Below are 6,000 nucleotides of genomic sequence, written 5' to 3' on the forward strand. Positions count from 1 at the left end.
GGATATGGGTTAAGGGTGTTACACCTGGAAAAAATAAAAAAGGCAGAATTAAAAATATGGACGAATTGAAATTGTATGAATTGAAATTGAAATTGTAAAAAATAAACAGAATTAAGGAAAGGGATTCTTCAATTTAAGGGATTCCAGCCTCTTGTTATCTCGATCCTCCTCGGGTTCAATACTAGGCTTTTAGATGATCCTTCTTATGACAGAATAAACCAGTTATAGTGGAAGAGGATGCCTACGACCACTAGCTCCACTTAGATTTTATCCTAAATTTAGAGGAACCTGACTCTAGCCAACTGTCACTTTTGTAGAGCCGTCTTACATTAGATCACCACTTCTCAATAGCGAATCCCACGCCATTTTGTCTCTTGGGCTTGATAACCTCTGACACAGTAAGTTAACGACTGACTGTGCAACCTTTCCAAAACATACAAAGCGGCTAGCTTTGCACAAGATGAAAAGATCACTTTTAGAAGGACATGGATGGAAGCGTCAGTCCCATAATGCAGAGAAACAATGAATATTTGTTGAGAAGGCTAAGTGCGGGTTCTAAGCCTCATGAACTTTTTTTGGGGGAATCTTGATAACCTTTGGCTAGATGAGTTTAGTGGCTCATGCTTTTCGGAAAAAAATAAATATGTTTAATAAAATGGAATTTTATTGAAAAATAGAAGGAACAAAAAGCTAAAAGCTTTAGGGAGAGAGAGTTTTTACAGAAAAGATGAGTCCATATTTATGTCACTCTATCCCCTATTTATATTACATAAAAAACCTAGTTTGTTCCTATTTAAGCTCTAAAAGATAAATGAGATAAAATATGAAATTATATTTAAATAATAATCCTAACAATAAATTTAAATAGAGTTTTATGTTTATAAATCTATTTTTTGAATTGTTGCCCCCAAGTCTTTCACATTTTGTATTTTTGGCACCCCTTCTTTCCAATTTAGCATGCTGACTTATTTTATCTTTAAATTTACGCTTTTTCCCCTAAATTTTCTTTTGCCTTCAATTTGATCCCTACATGATAAAAAACCATAAAAAACACAATTTAGTAGAATCATACTCAAAATATATATGCAATTAACACATAAAAGTATGTCATTTTAGAGTATTATTATATTCCCCCTACTTAGCCCATGCTTGCCCTCAAGTATGGTTCTTATCCATTATGTTATTTAGATTTTACCATGAAAGAATTATCACTCCAAAGTTTTAAAAAAATTAGGCATAATGCAGATGAAAATAAAGAGAACCTTTAGCTTGCTTTAAGTAAAACTAAAAAACTTAAACACACAAAAATTAAATCGACTTGCATTATTTCATGAAAATTAGGTAATTTACTAAACTTACCAAGACACCTATTTGTTTCCACCCTTAGTCCCCAAATGCAATTTATTATTAAATATTTTTCACTTGTATTTTTTTTTCCTTTTTTTTCCCTTTTTATTGTTTTTCCTTTCTTAAGAATATATTGAACCTTTTGGCGCGAAGAGGGTTGACAACCAAGCACCCTACCCCGATTACTTAGCTAACATACTCCTAATTTATTATATTTATATATATGTTTTTTTTTGTTTAAGAATGCATCGAACCTTTTGACGCGAAGTAGGATAACAACCTAAGCACCCCACCCTGGTTACTCAGCCCAACACAATCTTAAATTTTTTTTGTTTAGTTCCGGTTAGTGGAGTTTTACCTAACACGTCACACAACTTTTTGACGCGAAGTAGGATGATAACCCAAGCACCCTACCCCCGTTCCTTAGTCAGTCACATTTTAAGCTGTGCTCAGAACTATGGAAGTATCAATTTATTATTATTATCATTTTTAATGAAACAAAATCTTAATTTTAGAGGACTAGGAAAAACAATCAAGTGTCAAAAATAAGTTTCGATAACTACGTAGCAATCATGAAAATAAATTTAGCATACAATTGTATTAAGTATCCTCTTTGCATTTAGATTTAATCGATTTTACTATAAGCAAGATAGGGTTAGCTTTATTAATCATAATCATTTTATCTTAATAGAAATAAAACAGTGGAGATGAAATCAAACTAGCAAAATCATAACTAACTTAGTAGACAACAATCATGCTGGCAGGTCAAATAGTCGGCAATTCCTAGTTAAAATCTTGGGCATGAAAAGAGGAAGAATATTCTAAAAAAAAAAAACAAATGTGGGCAAAAACGAGCACAAGGCAGTTGATAAACCGTAAATTATACATATTTTTATCCCATGTTTAATTCATTTTATGGATGATTTCTCATTAGAATTGGTGAATTCGATGCTCCTAATGCTTTAATTTCATGTTTTATACTTAGGATAGCATAAGAGAGCGAATGGAACGAGAAACGGGCCAAAAACGGAGAAAATGGGCCAAAGTACTAAATCAACACGGCTTGGACCTCTTCACACGGGCAGACCACATGGCCGTGTCAATTTGGCAGGCTCAAACACGGCTTGAAGTAATCGAACACGGGCGTGTCACACAGACGTGTTCCTGCTGAGCCCAAGTTAAGTCCAATTCAGAAAAGGCCACTTTTGAAGGCTCATAGGCATTCCAAAGCCTATAAATACACCCTAGAAGAGGAGAAAAGGGGACACACAGAATAGGGATTAAGGAATTGCTCCAAGGAAGCCGATTGATTCATCTTAGAAGCTGGATTCATCATCAAGACTGAAGATCTCTCCTCAATTTCTCCTCAGGAGTTTTGGGTTTTCTTTATGTTTTGTATTCTTTATTCTTCTGAGATGTTTTCTTATTTAGTTATGAACTAAAACCCCAAAATACCTAAGGGGAATGAAACCTAAGACGAATCTTGTTATTATTTTCTGAATCGTATGATAAATATTTAACTTGTTCTTAATTATGTGTTCTTAATTCTTGTTTTAATAACCTAGGATACTGATTCAAGACAAGCTCTTATTCAGAGGAGGAATAGACCCTGTTTAAGAGTACATTTGTCATAATTAAGCGGAGTTGATTGCGCGCCTAGACATAGGGTGACAAGATTTTTCCGGATTAGGGTGAAACCTAATAAGGGGATCTATAGATCGAGTTAATGCAACCCTTGAGTGTTAATTAGAGAAAAGTCTTGGTTATTCAATCTAGGGATTAGACGTTATTAGTCTTGAATAGGGATAATAACATAACTTCGAGATCTTTACGGAACAAGTTGAATGAATAAATCGTCCGATTCGGAGCCAGAATAACAAGTAAAGTTTAGGTGGATTTTTCCTCAGGTATTGTCTTAAGTCAATCGATTTTTCCTAAAAGCAATTCCCCAATTCTTTTCTCTGTGTGTTCTTTGTTTAGATAATTAGTTAATTAAAACAAAACCCCATTATTCTTAGGCTAGATAATAAAAAGACAGTCATTACTAGTACTTTTAGTTCCTTTGGGTTCTACAATCCGGTCTTGCTAAAACTATACTACTATTCGATAGGTACACTTGCCTACATCGCGATAATAGTTAGTTCAAGAATGAGTAATTATAAATATTTAAAACCTATCATGAAATAACAGGATCAAGTTTTTAGCGCCGTTGCTGGGGAACTAAGATATTAGGAACGCTTAATTTTTATTACTTTAGCCATTTATTTTTCTTGCAATTTAATTTAATTTTTTTATTATTTATTAACTTACTTTTTCCTTCTCTTGGCAGGTTTTCATAGTTTATGACTAGAAGAAACCCGTTGGGACCATTACTTTTTGACGAAGAAATCAATTGTATAGTACGTAGAAACCAAAGAGAAATAAGGCGAAGCTTAAGATACATGGAGAACGAGCAAGAAGATGATACTCAACCCCCAACCGAAAAGATGGCTGAAAACCAAGGCAATCAGCTACCTCCTGCAATTGCGGTTAATCAAAATCCTGCTCCACACATTATGTATGATTATGTTAAACCCTCTTTAACAGGAACTGAATCGAGCATAGTTAGACCTGCTGTAGCTGTAAATACTTTTGAATTAAAACCTAACACTATTCAAATGATACATCAATTTGTTCAGTTTGATGGTTTGCAGGATGAGGATCCCAACGCTCATTTAGCCAAGTTTTTAGAACTATGCAATACATTTAAAATCAATGGCGTTTCTGATGATGCCATTCATCTTTGGTTGTTTCACTTTTCATTGAGGAATAAAGCTAAACAATGGTTGAACTTGTTACCACGAGGGTCAATTACTACTTGGGAACAAATGACCGAAAATTTTTTACTAAAATATTTTTCGCCGGCTAAAACAACTAAATTACGTAATGATATCTCTTCTTTTGTGCAGATGGATTTAGAAACACTCTACGATGCATGGGAGAGATACAAGGACCTTTTGAGAATGTGCCCTCACCATGGGTTAGAGCTTTGGCTCTAAGTACAAACATTTCACAATGGTCTGAATCCTTCGACTCGGCAAATGGTTGACGCGGCGGTGGGTGGAACCATCAATAATAAAACACCGAAAGATGCCTATGAGTTTTTAGAGGAGATGTCACTGAATAACTATCAGTGGCAAGTCATGAGGATAAAGCCAACAAAAACAGCCGGTGTTTATAACGTCGATTCGGTCACCATGCTCTCTAATAAGGTAAAACTCTCAAATAAAAAGATTGATGATTTTCTTAATTCTTCACAGGTTCACCCAGTAATGCAGTGCGAAGCAAGTAGCGGTGGAACAAACCATTCGGAATACCAACCTTATGGCTACAACATGGATAACGAGCAATTAAACTACATTGGTAGTAATCCTCGACCTCAAAACAATCCATATAGTAACACTTATAATGCAGGTTGGAGGAACCACCCTAATTTCTCGTGGGGTGGTCAAGGAAATCAAAGACCACAACATCCTCCGGGCTACCAACAACCACCTTACCAACAGGAAAAGAAGCCAAATCTTGAAGAGATGCTCTCAAAGTTCATATCAGTGTCAGAAACCCGTTTTCAGAACACCAAGACAACACTTAAGAATCAACAAGCGTCGATCCAAGGGCTCGAGACTCAGATAGGCCAGCTTTCCAAACTAATCTCTGAACGACCACAAGGTAGTTTGCCAAGTAATACCGAACCTAACCCAAGGGAACAACTCCACGCAATTAATATTCAAGATGACGAAGGAGTCATTGAGCCTGAACTAGAACCGAGGCACGAAACTGTGGTAAGCAAAGGTCAAGGTGAGGCAGATTATAATAAAAACAAACCAGTGACTGTCGAATATACACCTCGTGTGCCATACCCCAACGCGATAAGGAAAGACCGCTCAGATGAACAATTAAAAATTGCATATTAACTTATCGTTTATTGAAGCTCTGTCGCAGATGCCAAACGCAATGAAATTTTTAAAGGAGCTTTTAGCAAATAAGCGAAAGTTGGACGAGGCGTCGCATGTGGAGCTGAACATAGTTTGCTCAGCCATTCTCTAAAATAAACTATCCAAAAAAATAAAAGATCAAGGGAGTTTTACGATTCCTTGCTTAATTGGTAGTTTAGACGTTAATTATGCATTGACTGATCTAGGGGCTAGTATCAACGTCCTACTTTACAAAATGTTTAAGCAACTAGGTCTCGAGAAACCCAAACAGACTAGGATGAGCATTCAATTAGCAGATAAAACTATAAGATTCCCTAGGGGTATTATTGAAGATGTGCTAGTTAAAATCGATAAATTTATATTTCCCGTTGACTTTATTGTTCTAGACATAGAAGAGGATATCAACACTCCCTTAATTCTAGGAAGGCCCTTTTTAGCAACTACTAAAACCATCATTGATGTTGGCACAGGTGAACTCACACACCGGGTGGGAGACAAAACAATCACCCTTCAAGCTCACAATTTTGACAACATATCAGGAATTGAAGGTGATCATTTAAACTATTCTACTAAACCTAACAATATGGTGTAACCTAGTTTGCAGAAAATGAGTCTGAAGGAAGCACACGAGTCGTTCTCAAGCAATAGTAGAGGACCTGTTCATGAAGATCGAAGACTA

The 6,000-nt window shown here is 35.8% G+C and overlaps 1 non-coding gene across 1 annotated transcript; it reads right to left on the reverse strand.

Annotated features, from left to right (window-relative positions):
- Positions 1–4,262: 4,262 nt before the first annotated feature.
- LOC128280178 (small nucleolar RNA R71) lies at positions 4,263–4,369 on the reverse strand. The gene has a single exon (XR_008270358.1). It is a non-coding gene; the product is annotated as a small nucleolar RNA R71 (small nucleolar RNA).
- Positions 4,370–6,000: the final 1,631 nt, after the last annotated feature.

Source organism: Gossypium arboreum, chromosome 8 (genome assembly GCF_025698485.1).
Source record: "Gossypium arboreum isolate Shixiya-1 chromosome 8, ASM2569848v2, whole genome shotgun sequence".
Taxonomy (NCBI): Eukaryota; Viridiplantae; Streptophyta; class Magnoliopsida; order Malvales; family Malvaceae; genus Gossypium; species Gossypium arboreum.